Source organism: Thamnophis sirtalis, unplaced genomic scaffold (assembly GCF_051295495.1).
Source record: "Thamnophis sirtalis isolate CommonGarterSnake01/CBP01778 unplaced genomic scaffold, rThaSir2_p1.2 scaffold_1, whole genome shotgun sequence".
NCBI classification, from domain to species: domain Eukaryota; kingdom Metazoa; phylum Chordata; class Lepidosauria; order Squamata; family Natricidae; genus Thamnophis; species Thamnophis sirtalis.
In genome coordinates, this window is record NW_028261381.1 from 72393784 (window position 1) to 72406947 (window position 13164).

Consider the following 13164-nt stretch of genomic DNA (forward strand, 5'->3'; position numbering starts at 1 on the left):
GGCTCCAAGAAAGCCATGCTTGTGGTGTGTGTCACACACACATGTGCAGGGGGCATGGTGCAGGGGGAATTAAATTATGGGGGCTGGCACACGAGCGCATGTGATAGCGTGTGCACACATGCTTTTGGCACCCAAGGCAAAAAAGGTTCACCATCCCTGGCATAGGACATGACAATTTAACCAAAAATGTTACTGAAGTACAATGATTAGCACTCCCTCCTCCTTTGTGAAACTGCTCAGAATTATTAAAGAGAATAAACACAAGCCTACAGACTGGGGACTGTGAAACTTAACACCTTTAAAAAGAAGAAAAATCATTTTTAGATTAGGCTTATACAACATGCTATACCATAATGTGATTCAATTGGTTTCAGCTTATTTGATAGGAATCCATTCACTATTAGTTAATAAGCTCTTTTTAATAATTTGGGTTTTTTTCATATATATTTTTCTGTGGAACTCAATAAATATACCTAGATCATCCCATGTAGTCTTTTCTCAGCAAATGTTTTATCATATATTTTGGACTAAGCCTGTATTGATCTTAAATAGATTATTATGGATTAATCTGATATGATTTTACATTTTGCAACCAATCCAAAAAATGTTCTTAAATACTTATAGCATTTGCTGCATAGACTTTGAAATTATGTAATAATTCATCTTATTCATGTTCTCCTTTAAAACAACTAGTGTTCAAAATAGACTGGCTTCAATGCATATTAATTAATGCATTAAGGCACTGAAGTTTCTTAAATTATCAGACCCTGCCTTTTAGGCCCATGCTAGCTTCCTTTTGAATATTGTTTATTTTATTTCAAATGACCTTCACATACATTTTGAGAAGAGATTCTATTTTTTAAACATTCTACACTCTGTGTTAATATATTACTAACTGTATTTCTCAGTTTACACTGTTAGTATATATTAACAAAAACAAACTGAACGAGCGCATCAATTTTAGTCCTCAAATTACAATGGCAACTGGGGCTGGAATTACCGTTGCTAAGCATAAAGTCATATGATCATATTGCTTAGCAATGGCAATTCCAGCATGAGTCATTAAGCAAAGATCTCATGTGACTGTGATTTCTGACTTGCTGCCAGCTTTCCCACTGACAGTGTTTGTGGCAAGGAATGTTGGAAATTATGATCACGTGATTATAGAAATCCTTCAATGGCTACGTACCATTGATTTCATACACTGGTAACTTTGAACAGACACTAAACAATGGTTGCACCCTGAGAACTGTATGTATATAAAATTCATTAAACTCAAGAACAAACTTCTATATTCACCCTGCAACAAAAAAATTAAAAATGCAAATATATTACAGTTATAGAGAAATAAATTTTGTAGCATGTTTCCCTGAAAATATGACCTACCCAGAAAGTAAGTTCTAGTTTGATTTTTACACGTGAACCCAATATAACCCCCCCCCAAACTAAGACCTAATTAAGACCCCACCCAATCCAGGGTGCACAGGTAAAAATTAAGCTAGGGTGGGGATGGTGTGTGTGGAGCTGCCCTATTACTTACCTTCAGATAGTTGCAGCCACGTCTCGCACTTCTCAGCCCATTTCTTCTGCTGCAGCTGGCTTTCCCGAAGGCCTCTGTAGCCAATAGCAGAGCTCCAGATCGACTGCAGAGGCCTTCAGGAAAGCCTTGCTGGATGAAGAAGTTCCTGAAGGCCTCTGATAGCGAAAAAGAGGGGTGATGCATGCAAGTGAGGTGAGTCAGTGGACGACACACACCTTGAAAATAAGACCTGGTGCCGTTTTGGTGGCAAAAAAATAAATAAGACAGGTTCTTATTTTTAGGGAAACACAGGTATTTAAGGAGGAATAATCAAAAGCAACCGGCTTTTCTCTCACACATTATTATTTCTATTTCACAATGGCTGCATTCACACATAAACTATAATTTATGTCCTCTTGACTCACCATGATGAGCACTTTTTATCCATTATAGTTTAGCACCATATATAAATTAGATCAATAACCTAAACTTATAAAAAACTTCCAGATTTTTTCCTCATCATCCAGCACATTCTATCATATTCTTCCAAAATCTACTTTATAACCATAAAAAGATAGTACTAGATACAAAGATGGAACATTTTTTATAAATAATTTTATTTCACGTATTCCCATTTATGTATTTTGGGCAGCATTCTGCTCAAGAGGAAGAACAAAAAAACGAATATAGTCCCTTCTGCTTATTTTTTTTTACCTAAGCAATTTCTAAAAATATTGAAGTTTTATCTACATATTACATTACTGCATGTCTACTAATTATGTTTGCCTAGGCTGAAGTTTTCCATCTAAACTGAGACAATAATTCATCTGACTAAAGCTGAATTAATTTATATCAACTTTTTCACCTAAAAATGCTGTTAAATATCTAAATGACCACTAAAACTATTATTTATCTCAGATCCTATTTTGAACTTGAAAAATCATAGTATCATTTTAATAATTTAAACTTTATAAAAAATCGAGAACAAAGCTAAATTATGAATTTTAGATCTTATCAGGCTGTCTTTCTTGTCAACATTTTAAAAAGAATTTACAGTTACGCTAGAATTTTATCAAAAAAGCATAAAGAATTGAACATTTCTCCCATGTATTTATCAAATTGCAAATACTATAGTGTGTCCTATCAAGAAAAAGCATGTGTTCATCTCTACAATTCCACTAGCAGCATGATAAGTAACTTTGGGAGGGGGGGGGCTCTTTTTAAACAAAAAAGTATTATCTCAAACACTGCAGCCTCATTTAATTTAGTGTCTTCTGTCAAAGATGATGATTCTGAATTAAGAATATTTTCTCAGAAAAAATATTGCATAAAAACATTTTGATCATGGATTTCTAGTGTCCAGTATCATTTAGCAGAAAAGCTTAGATCACTAATTACTATTTTTTAGAGACATTACCATAGAGTAGGACTAGTTTATTGCCCAACTAATTTTGGCAAATAAAGACATCTATGATCTTTTTTTCACACTTGTGCAATTAGAGAAACACCATAACTTGCTAGAATGTGCATTAAATTTAAGAACACTTCTGCCTTTTATTTCAAGTAACTTTCAGAAAAAAAGAATACCAGGCAAATGTCCTCACCCCTCTGCATTTCTAAGCAAAAGTTTTTTTGAATCCAGTGGCCCTTCTTTTCAGGTTATCAGGTATATATGATTACAACCTTAAGGTAGAACTCCCTCCACTTGAGCTGGTGATCCATGGGCAAGTTTACATTGTTTTTAAAACAACAATATGGAAGCAATTTAATTGTGATTATAACCTTAGCTGTAAATTTTAAAAAAAATCACAATCTCAATCCCTATCTTGTATGATTCACAGAAAATAATTTCATTACTGGATGTTTTGCATCCTACATACAGTAGATCTCAGCAATAAAAATATTCCATTTCCAATAAATAGGTCAGTAAAAATAGCTTTGAGGTTGTTGTTTTTTTTTAAAAAAAAGACAAATCAAATGAATTCTCAAAGCAACTGAAAAAAGTCACAAAGACAAAAGAATTTTAAAGTTAGTTAAGCTGAATGGCAATATAGATATCTAAATTCAATTAGTCTCAAAAAATAAGCGGGATCTAACCTATTTACAGGAACTTCACACAAAAGGCAACTGTAAATTACTTATGTACTGTTGCCACAAAACTTCCAAGGTCATGTCTTTAAGACAACAGCACTTGAGCTTGACTTGAAAGCAATGATATCTTTTCAATGTGGTAGTAGTACACAGAATAGTAAAGACACTCTAGCCAATATAAAAATTTAAATTCTACTTACAGAATTGAGAGGTGCAAGAATCACAGATAGCACATGTATAAAACAAAACTTAAGAATTCAAACCTAGAAGACTAATACTTTCACAAATCAAGTTTGAGATGCCAGGAGGAAAGGATCAATGGTTTTAAAATATCGATGGTTCATACTAACTAAGCACATCACATGGTATTAAAAAAGTAAAAAACAATTAAACAAATTCTTCCTGACACTAATATTGCTGGATGCATATACAAAATTACATATTAAAGTCTGGGAGTGGAAGTAATCCAGTCTAAAATTTACCACATATCTAGAGTTGTTTATACTTCTTAGTTACAACTCATATTATTTAGCAAATTGACATTCTCAAACTTTGTGATGCCATGATCCCCTAAACTAACAGAATTTATATGAGGGCCTCATGGGAAAATGAATTTATGTGATAACCTCACCCATAACAGATGCATAAATAATGAAATAAGCATCCCATTTGACAGGTACCTGAATGAGGGGATGTATCCCTCAGTTGAGAAGCAAATAACATCCACAACACAGAGAACTACCTTCATACCCTGAAAAAGTCTAAGTAGGGAGTCCAGCACACAAGGAATAAACTTCAGAAAGATCTGCAGTAGAACATGCTGGCATTGTGTTATAAGATATCAATGCAAAGTTTGCAGTGGGTTGTGTATTAAGATATAACATGACAAACATACTAGGGAAAGCCATCTTGGAAAAGGGAAAAAGATAAAATTAGGCAGGGGTCAGTGCTGAAACTACAAAAGTTGTTGAAATCAGTCATATCTAGATATTATATATGGTTGTGTCTAGTACTAGCATCTTGGAGAAGATCACTAACTTCCAGACAACTGTGACGCACTCTGTTCCTGTCCTTTAGTTTGAAAACTCCTGCAGTATTATCTATTACAGCATGATCAATCAAATTTGATAGTAACAATCCAAACTACCTGGCAGACATAAAGCTACAAGTATTAAATATTTAATTTATATTTATCCTACTACATTTATTTATTCAGATTTATGGCTGCCCAACTCCCAGTGACTCTAGGAGGGATCTAAATAAAAAAAACATAAAATAATACATATCAAAACGACCAAATAAATTGGTGATCAAAGATACTGACCAAAATAACATCCCACTTCCTAGAGATGGAATCATTCAGCATTGGGGCCCTATGCCAGTAGGAACAGGAAGACTTTAAGAGCCTTACAAAAGGTCAATGTGATTGGGGCCATCCTAATCTGGTGGACAGGAAAGAGAGAGAAGCTTTTAAGCAGAGCAGGCTCCATGATAGAGAACCATATTTCTTGGGTCTCATAATCCCATTAGATGCATTGCTTGATGGAAAGCCCCCCCCCCCCCCCAAATGCCAACACTGTCAGATTTGGTGGAAACTAAATAAAGTTGTATAGAACATTATCAGTAACTCACAGACACCTCTAAAAATGATTATGCAGTTTAAATATTAGCGCTGTTGAACTGAAACAGCACTAACATAAACACAGTGCAGCATTTTATTAAGATCCCAGACTATTAAGATTCAATTTTGCAGCAAGAGACCCACACCTCCACTTTAGAAATAATTACTGATTACTTCAAAAGATTTGAGAGCACTATCATTAAAAAAAACCAGCTGAAGTTAACATGTTCCCTTATGCCCAAGTTAAGGCAATGGTGAATGTTTTAAAGGCAATGGGAAAAAATTACAGACTAACCAGGAGGTAGCTTTATTCACACGGGATAATACATTTTCGATCCTTCTTCACTAATGTAGAACGGACATATTCTTATTTGTTAACAGAAATGAATTTGAAGCTATTCTCACCACAAATCAAAACCCCTGGCTTCAGGTATCCACTACCTAAAACCCAGCCTAACTCTCTACTTTTACGAACAGTTGAACCCTCAAATCTCGAATCCAGAAGTGACCGAGACCTGTTTATATATCAATTAAGAAGAAAAAATATATATGTTTCAAACGATCGTTTTAATTTCCATTCATCTAACGATGAGAAAAGGACACGAATGGCGTTCCTTACATTCCCAGGGAAAGGAAACCAAAGGGCTGCCGGGGAAGCCTGCGGGTGGCAAGAAAACAAGAATTACGTGGGAATGCACGGACGCGTGTTGGAGGCTCTTCTCCCCATTCTGTCGAGGAAGGGGCCCTTTATGGAAACCCTAATCGTCCCACAAGGCAGCGGCGGCGGGGGGGGGGGGGGTTCTCTGATTCCCACCACCAGCACCGACAGTAAAGGGAGAAAGGACGCAGGCCCGCTGCGACACAGAATCAAAGGCCCGGGGAGGGGAGGGGGGCTCCGATTGCACTCAGGAAGCAAAACAAACCGGGCCACTAGGCCGCTGCCGCTCCAAGTTATGAGCCAGAGGGCAGCATTCCGCCCCCAGCGCTTCTAAGACGCCGGGACGCCGAAGGGCTAGCAGTGGCGATGGAAAGGCTGAGCCGGCCTCCCAGCTCCAGTTCCTTCAGGACCGCCTTCCTGCTGTTTCCTGCGGCCGACGCGTTTCTTCAACGAAGCAAGCCACCCTCGCCTCCGCCGCCACCCCCGCCCCGCTCCCCCCTACCCTGGGCCTACGAAGGAAGGGAGGCCGCAAACTCCTACCCGAAGGCAGATGAACTCCCGGAGCCCTCACTTCAGCGAAGAGGTCTCCCGCTCAGGCAAGCCAACCCCCTTGCCGCACTCAGGCGGGAAAACTGCGGCTCCCTACCATCATCGACTCTTCAAGATGGCGGTCATATCGGCTTCTTCGAACCCTCCTGTCTCCGTCCCCCCATTCCTGTCAATCAACCCTCCACAGATCACGCCTTCGCCCAGCAGGATTTTTTTCTATTGGACAGCGGCAAAACGTTCTATTTTCTATTGGTTCAAGAGCGTAGTCGATCATAAGGGAACCGATTTACTATTGGGTAACAAAGGGATAAAGGCCGGGGTCACGGCTTCATTTAGCCCAATCAGCGTATTCGGATGGGTGACTCCGGCTTCCTACCGTCACGCCTTAGCAACAACTGTACGTCACTTTGAAAGACTTTCAGATCGCCCAACTACTAAGTCCCATTCCGTTTAAAAATAAACCAATGGCAGCCAATAGTTTTAGGGCTCAGTCCAATTGCAAGTCACGGGGGGCAGAGCTGAAGTGTCTCCTCCCACGGCGCTGTTTACTAACGAACGTGCTGTCCTATTGGACAACATAAGAGTCCAAATAACGTCATAAAATTGAAAAACTAGAACTGCCTGACAACAACGACTTCTTTCATAGATAGGGGAGGAGTTAGAAATCTGTCGGTCAGTTAAAATGGCATTTCTAAGCAAGTTTAGCCCTTCCGCTACGAGGGGGAATTAGCTCAAATGGTAGAGCGCTCGCTTAGCATGCGAGAGGTAGCGGGATCGATGCCCGCATTCTCCAGTTTTTAGAGGTCATGTATAACCTTGTGAAAAATAAGGTCTTCATGAGTTTATTATGTTAATGACAGCATTTTTCTCAAACACCGGCTCTAATTATATTTTCTCCCACCACAGAGTCGCACACACAAGCGATTAAGTCATCCCCCCTATTCTGCAATCTCGCCCCCCTTCCAACTGGGTTTGGGTTGACGGTGGGCCAAAACTTTCCAGATTTGACCCAAAGGTGTTTTTTCAAGAGGCAACTGGACTTTCTTTGTTTTTCTTTGAAGATGTTTTGCTTCTCATCCAAGAAGCTTCTTCAGTTCTGACTGGATGGGGGGAGGGAATGTCAGAGCTGAAGAAGCTTCTTCGTTGAGAAGTGAAATATTTTCATGAAAAAGCACCTTTGGGACAACCTGGATAGCTGAGAATCTCCAGAGACAATTTCCAAGTGTGTGATTTTTAGCATTAGTGGTGGGCAAAAAAAAGGAAGGAAGGAAGGAAAGAAAGAAAGAGAAAGACAGGAAGACAGGAAAAGAAAAGGGAAGGAAGGAAGGAAAAAAGAAAGAAAGAAAGAGAAAGAAAGAAAGAAAGAAAGAAAGAAAGAAAGAAAGAAAGAAAGAAAGAAAGAAAGAAAGAAAGAAAGAAAGAAAGAAAGAAAGAAGAGCAATTTATTCCACAAGCACCAGAAGAGAATCTATTGAACTGGCTGTTTCTTTCTTTCTCCTTATTGTTAAACTTAAAAGAACCAACTCAACAAATAAAAATACAAATGGCACAACACATCCCTTGGACTGAATGAGGGTTTGGGGAGGGGGAATTTATAATAACTTTATTGTCGCTATGAATGTATATCTATCAATCTGTCTGCCTATCGTGTATGTATGTATATGTATGTATATATGTGTGTGTGTGTGTGTGTATGTGTGTGTGTGAGTGTACACACACACACACACACACACACACACACACACACACACACAGATTTTCCCGGGTGTAGATATGCTGGTGTTGTTGTATTCAGGTCTTTTCCCATGTAAGATTGAGATCATCTTGGCAACGTTTCAGCAAGGTCTCACTCGCCATCTTCAGGCTGGGTTTTGGGCTTAAGTGTGATTGGAGCTGCCACCTTTCTATAAATATGTGGAGTGCTGGCTTTGTTTCAGTAAGTGGAATGATTGGTTGTGTGGTTGTATCATGATTGGTAGATTGGTGCTGAACGGTGCTGGCTGTGTGTCTATTGTTGTTTTGTGTTGCGACGGCCTGGGTGGTGGGTGGGGCTCGTTTGTTGACTAGGGCTGGTTTCCAGATGTCTGGTAGGCGGGAGGTATTGTCATGTTTATTCATTTGTGGGAGTGTTTCTCTATTTCAATAGCTTCCATAATTATTCTCTTCTTGAAGTGTTCTGTTTTGGAGATTAATTTGGTTCCTTCAAAATTAATTTCATGTCCTGTAGCTTTAAGGTGCTGGAAAAGGGAGGAAGTTTTTTCTTTTTTTTCTTACTGCGTTCTTGTGTTCTGCGATGAGTGCATTTATTATCCTGTTCGCTTGTCCAATGTATGTGGCAGGGCAGGACAGATTTTGCATGGTATTTCGTAGACTCCTTGGTTTTCTAGCTGGATTTTGTCTTTGGGGTTTCTTAAGATGTTGGCTATTTTTTGGTTAGTATTGAAGGCTGTCTTGGTATAGTGTTTGTGGATAATTTTGCTGATTTTATCTGTGGTGCCTTTGATGTAAGGGAGGAGGGCAATGCCGTTGTCCTGTTCTGTGCCTTGGTTTTTGAGGTGAGTCTCCCTTTGGATTAAGTTGGTAATTGTTTTTCTTTGGAATCCGTTGGAGATTAATACGTTTGTGAGAGTGTGTAATTCAGTTTTCAGGTGATCTTTGTCGGCTAGGCATTTGGTTCTGGAGATGAGGGTCTTGGCTACAGAGTTGATCTGTGCAGGGTGGTGATGGGATTTAAGTGTGTGTTTTCTTCCAATAGATGGTGTGTCCTAGGGAGCCATTGGGTTTTTTGTAGATTAGAAAGTGAAGTTGGTTGTTTGCTTCTATTTCCATGGTGAATTGTATTTTGGGGTGTAGGCTATTGAGATGTGTGAGGAAGTTGTTCGGTTTTTCTTTTCGGTGCGGCCAAATCACGAAAGTGTCATCAACATATCTAAGCCAGAGTTTCGGTTTGTGTTCAGATTTATCTAAGGTGTTAGTTTCAAAATGTTTCATGTGTAAGTTGAGAGAGGTGAGAGGGGTGAGAGAGGAAAAGACCCCCCATATGTATGTGTGTGTGTGTATGTATGTATGTATGTATGTGTGTATGTGTGTATGTGTGTATGTGTGTGTGTATATATATATATGCAGATTTTCATGGGTGTAGGTATGCTGGTCTTGTTGTATTTGGGTCTTTTGTCTTGGCAATGAAACATTACTAAGACAATCTCAATCTTATATGAGAAAAGACACGAATACAACAAGACCAGCCTATATAGCTGTGGCTGTGGCTGTGGCTGTGGCTGTGTTCCAGTATTACTCTGGAACACCTTGAGCAATTTCAACCAAACTTGAACAGATGACTTACTCTCTGGAGAAAAGTACTGTGGGGGTTAGACACCCTAACACTCCTCGGGGTGTGTGTTCTGTTAAGATGCAGCATCTTGTGCCATGCTGCCTTACTGACTTCTACTGTACAGCACAGTGGCGTTGCCATGGTAACTGCTTCCCACTAGCCGTTACACAAGGGGGCTCCCTCTGGTAAGGGAGAAAATCCAACATTCGAAATTAAGTTTGGTGCGGACCAGTGGTGGGTTCCTACCAGTTCAGACCGGTTCAGCCGAACTAGTAGTGGTTTGGTGGCCTGGGTCACTGGAACGGACAGTGACCCAGGCCTGACATGCCCCCGAACCAGTTCCCCAGGTGGTGCCAGCGGCGCCCTCATGTTGTTTTTCAGTTCTGTGCATGTGCAGAACAATTTTAATTGCACTGTGCATGTGCATACAGCGCACATCAAGCATGTGCATGCGCAAAGTGTGCATATGAGCGAACCGGCAGTAGTGCCTGCTGGAATCCACCCCTGGTCTGGACATTTTTCCCCTATAAATAAATACCCAGGCAATGCCAGATTATCAACATGCAGCTCTCAAAGGGTCACCACCTCCAATATACATTATACAAACATGACAAAATAAATAAATAGATACAAAATTATATATCATATACCCACATATATTATATGACCCAGAAAAAAAGAGAAGAGAGAAAGAGAGAAGTGTATGATCCTAGGCACCACCAGGACTTCTCTACCTGGGCACAAAATGATACAAAAACTTCTACCATTTGGACAGTGAGGAGAGCTTTGACGCATGTCAATCAAAGTCACTTTTGGGTGCAAGAGGTTTGGCCATGCAAGGGAGCATCCAAATGAGTCCAGTTACGTACAGAGATTCCTCACATTGACCTCGTTTATTTTACTTAATAATTCTTAGTAGTGTTAACCATGTGGTTTTTTTTCTTAGTTTAAAGCTTAGATTCTTTTTTAGACAGTGATGTAGAATTGTATATGCAGGAGAATTTGTTGACTAATTAGAATCCCCTTGATGGCACAAACTGTGTTTATTTGCCGTGTTTTATTGTTGTATATTTTTCATTCTTTTTATGTTTATCATACTTTATGTTTATATTCTTTTTCAAATGTTTAAGATTTTTTTTTAGGGAATACATTTAAGACTGGGCTAAGTTTATTTGTAGACATAATGTTTACCTGTTTTAAAAACTAGGTTTTAGTTATTTCATAAAAAACCATTTCTTCTTCGGTTACCCCGATATCTTCCCCATAAAGTTTCAGTACATTACTTTAGGGACTGAAAAAACAGAACTCTGGTAGCAACTAACAAATTTTATTAAAAGCTCACGAAAGGACATGACTTCTAATAAAATCTGATTGGAAAAGAACAGACTGCTGTTCTCCTACAATGTCTATTTAGAGACTGAAAGATTCTATGCCTGAGAGGGGAGTAGCAGAGGCAACAGAACAAAAGGAGGAGAAAGGAAATGACCGGCATCCCACCCCCTGAAATGGGGAATATGCAACAGACTCCTCCAGGACAGTTGGTCCTGTAGGAACAGGTGGCCTGGTGGCCTTCATGGAGGCTTTAGGCTGATGCACCAGTTGCAATCTTAAACTGGACCCCAAAGCCCTCACTTGCGTCTCTCACTACAAGGCCAGTTTCTGTAGCCTACGCAATGGAGAAGTGCCTTTGAACATAACCTGGTAACTACAATTGGTGCAAAATGCAGTGGTCAGGACACTAGCAGTGTAAACTGTTGCTGTAAAATAAGACTGTTATCTGTTCTGGATTATTTCTGCAGTCATTTCATCCTTGTTGCTCAGTGCTATCAGTACTTTCTCCACAACTGCTCCAATGTAAAATGATTTTTTTTTTTGTTCTCTGTTTTGGGCATATTATATGCCAGTTTTCTATTCTCTTAATGACCACATTGTTTAGCAATGATTCAAAGTTTCAGTGGAGCTGAAATAGTAACTTGATGACTGATCCTCACATCTATGACTACTGTAGCATTCGCGTGGTCATGTTATTGACATTCAGATGCTTTACAATCATTGCTTGCAACAGGTTCACAGTTAGGACACTTGTAGTGTCTTGTGCCATGTGATCATCATTTGTAACCTTCCCTGCCTGCTTTCCACAAAATCAATTGGGAAGCAGGCAGGAGGTCACAAGTTGTTCCTGTTGTTCCCTCCCTCCCCACACACAAACACAACACCTGTGGCATCCACCCAACTGCCCAATTTGTCCAACATTTACATGCAAATCCTTCAGATATTTAGCCAATAATATGGCATAATCTATGTACAAAAATAACTTACATCAAGACCCCAACCAATATACTTATCACCTTCAGCATTCCTTATACATTTTCTCATTATAAAGGGTTAAACTTACAAAGACACCTGTGCCTTATTCTCTGCTAAATGCTACATACTCCATTTATTCTCACATATGCTTTACATCAGTAAACCTTCCCAATGCTGCAACCTTTTAATACAGTTCCTCATGTTGTGGTGACCCCCAATCATAGAGGAGCCGTATCTCGGTTCCTAGGACCGAGGTCACAAGTTGTTCCTGGACACATATGCTTTACATCATCAACCTTCCCAATGCTGCAACCTTTTAATACAGTTCCTCATGTTGTGGTGACCCCCAATCATAGAGGAGCCGTATCTCGGTTCCTAGGACCATCGAATAAATGTGCTTTCCGATGGTCTTAGGCAACCCCTGTGAACAGGTCGTTCAACCCCCAAAGGGATCGCGACCCACAAGTTGAGAACCACTGCTTTACATCCATCCTATTCTGCTCTTAATGCAATCAGTAATCCATCTTCGTATTATTACAAAACATTTGAAAATTCATGCCTGTTCTTCAGTTTATGACACTATTATACACAAAGTGTATAATAAACTTTTCCCCACACTTACTTGCTGAAGTGCAAAACGTTGTGTCCAGTCTTTGTCCCTCACAGAATCATGTTGCACCTCCAAAGTTTGCTAATTGTCTCTTTTTGCCAAGGGACACACTAACAAACTTACCCCTCACTGTTTTTTACATTGAATCTTTCTATGTTTTAGATACATAATAGCACAAATATTTCAATAGGCACACTTTGAATTGCTTTCAAATGTACTTTCCTGGAAATTTCTTATTTAGCACTCTTCATCTACTTCCAGAACAATTTTTATTTCCATCAGAATCACTCCTCAAGGGTCAAGTGGGTCTGCTGCTAACGTACCTGCCTCCCAACAGCGTTGCAGCAGCCCTCCCCTTGCTCCTCGAGTCAGTAGCCGAGCTAGCAATTGAGTTCCCCAGGCTTATGGTCTTGGGGGACTTCAATCTGCCTTCGCTCGGTGAACACTCTGATGGGGCGCAGGAGTTCATGGCTTCCAT

General features: G+C 39.7%; 1 protein-coding gene and 1 non-coding gene across 11 annotated transcripts in view; one reads left to right on the forward strand and one right to left on the reverse strand.

Annotated features, from left to right (window-relative positions):
• PPP6R3 (protein phosphatase 6 regulatory subunit 3) overlaps positions 1-6605 on the reverse strand; it is a 60444-nt gene extending 53839 nt beyond the window's left edge. For 9 of the 10 annotated variants that reach the window (XM_014054435.2, XM_014054440.2, XM_014054439.2 and 6 more), the window contains exon 1: positions 6430-6605. The gene's annotated coding sequence lies outside the window, so the exon portion shown is untranslated. The remainder of the gene's footprint in view (positions 1-6429) is intronic. The other variant, XM_087715915.1, reaches the window with a different exon arrangement.
• Positions 6606-7158: 553 nt separating this feature from the next.
• Positions 7159-7231, forward strand: TRNAA-AGC (transfer RNA alanine (anticodon AGC)). The gene has a single exon. It is a non-coding gene; the product is annotated as a tRNA-Ala (tRNA).
• Positions 7232-13164: the final 5933 nt, after the last annotated feature.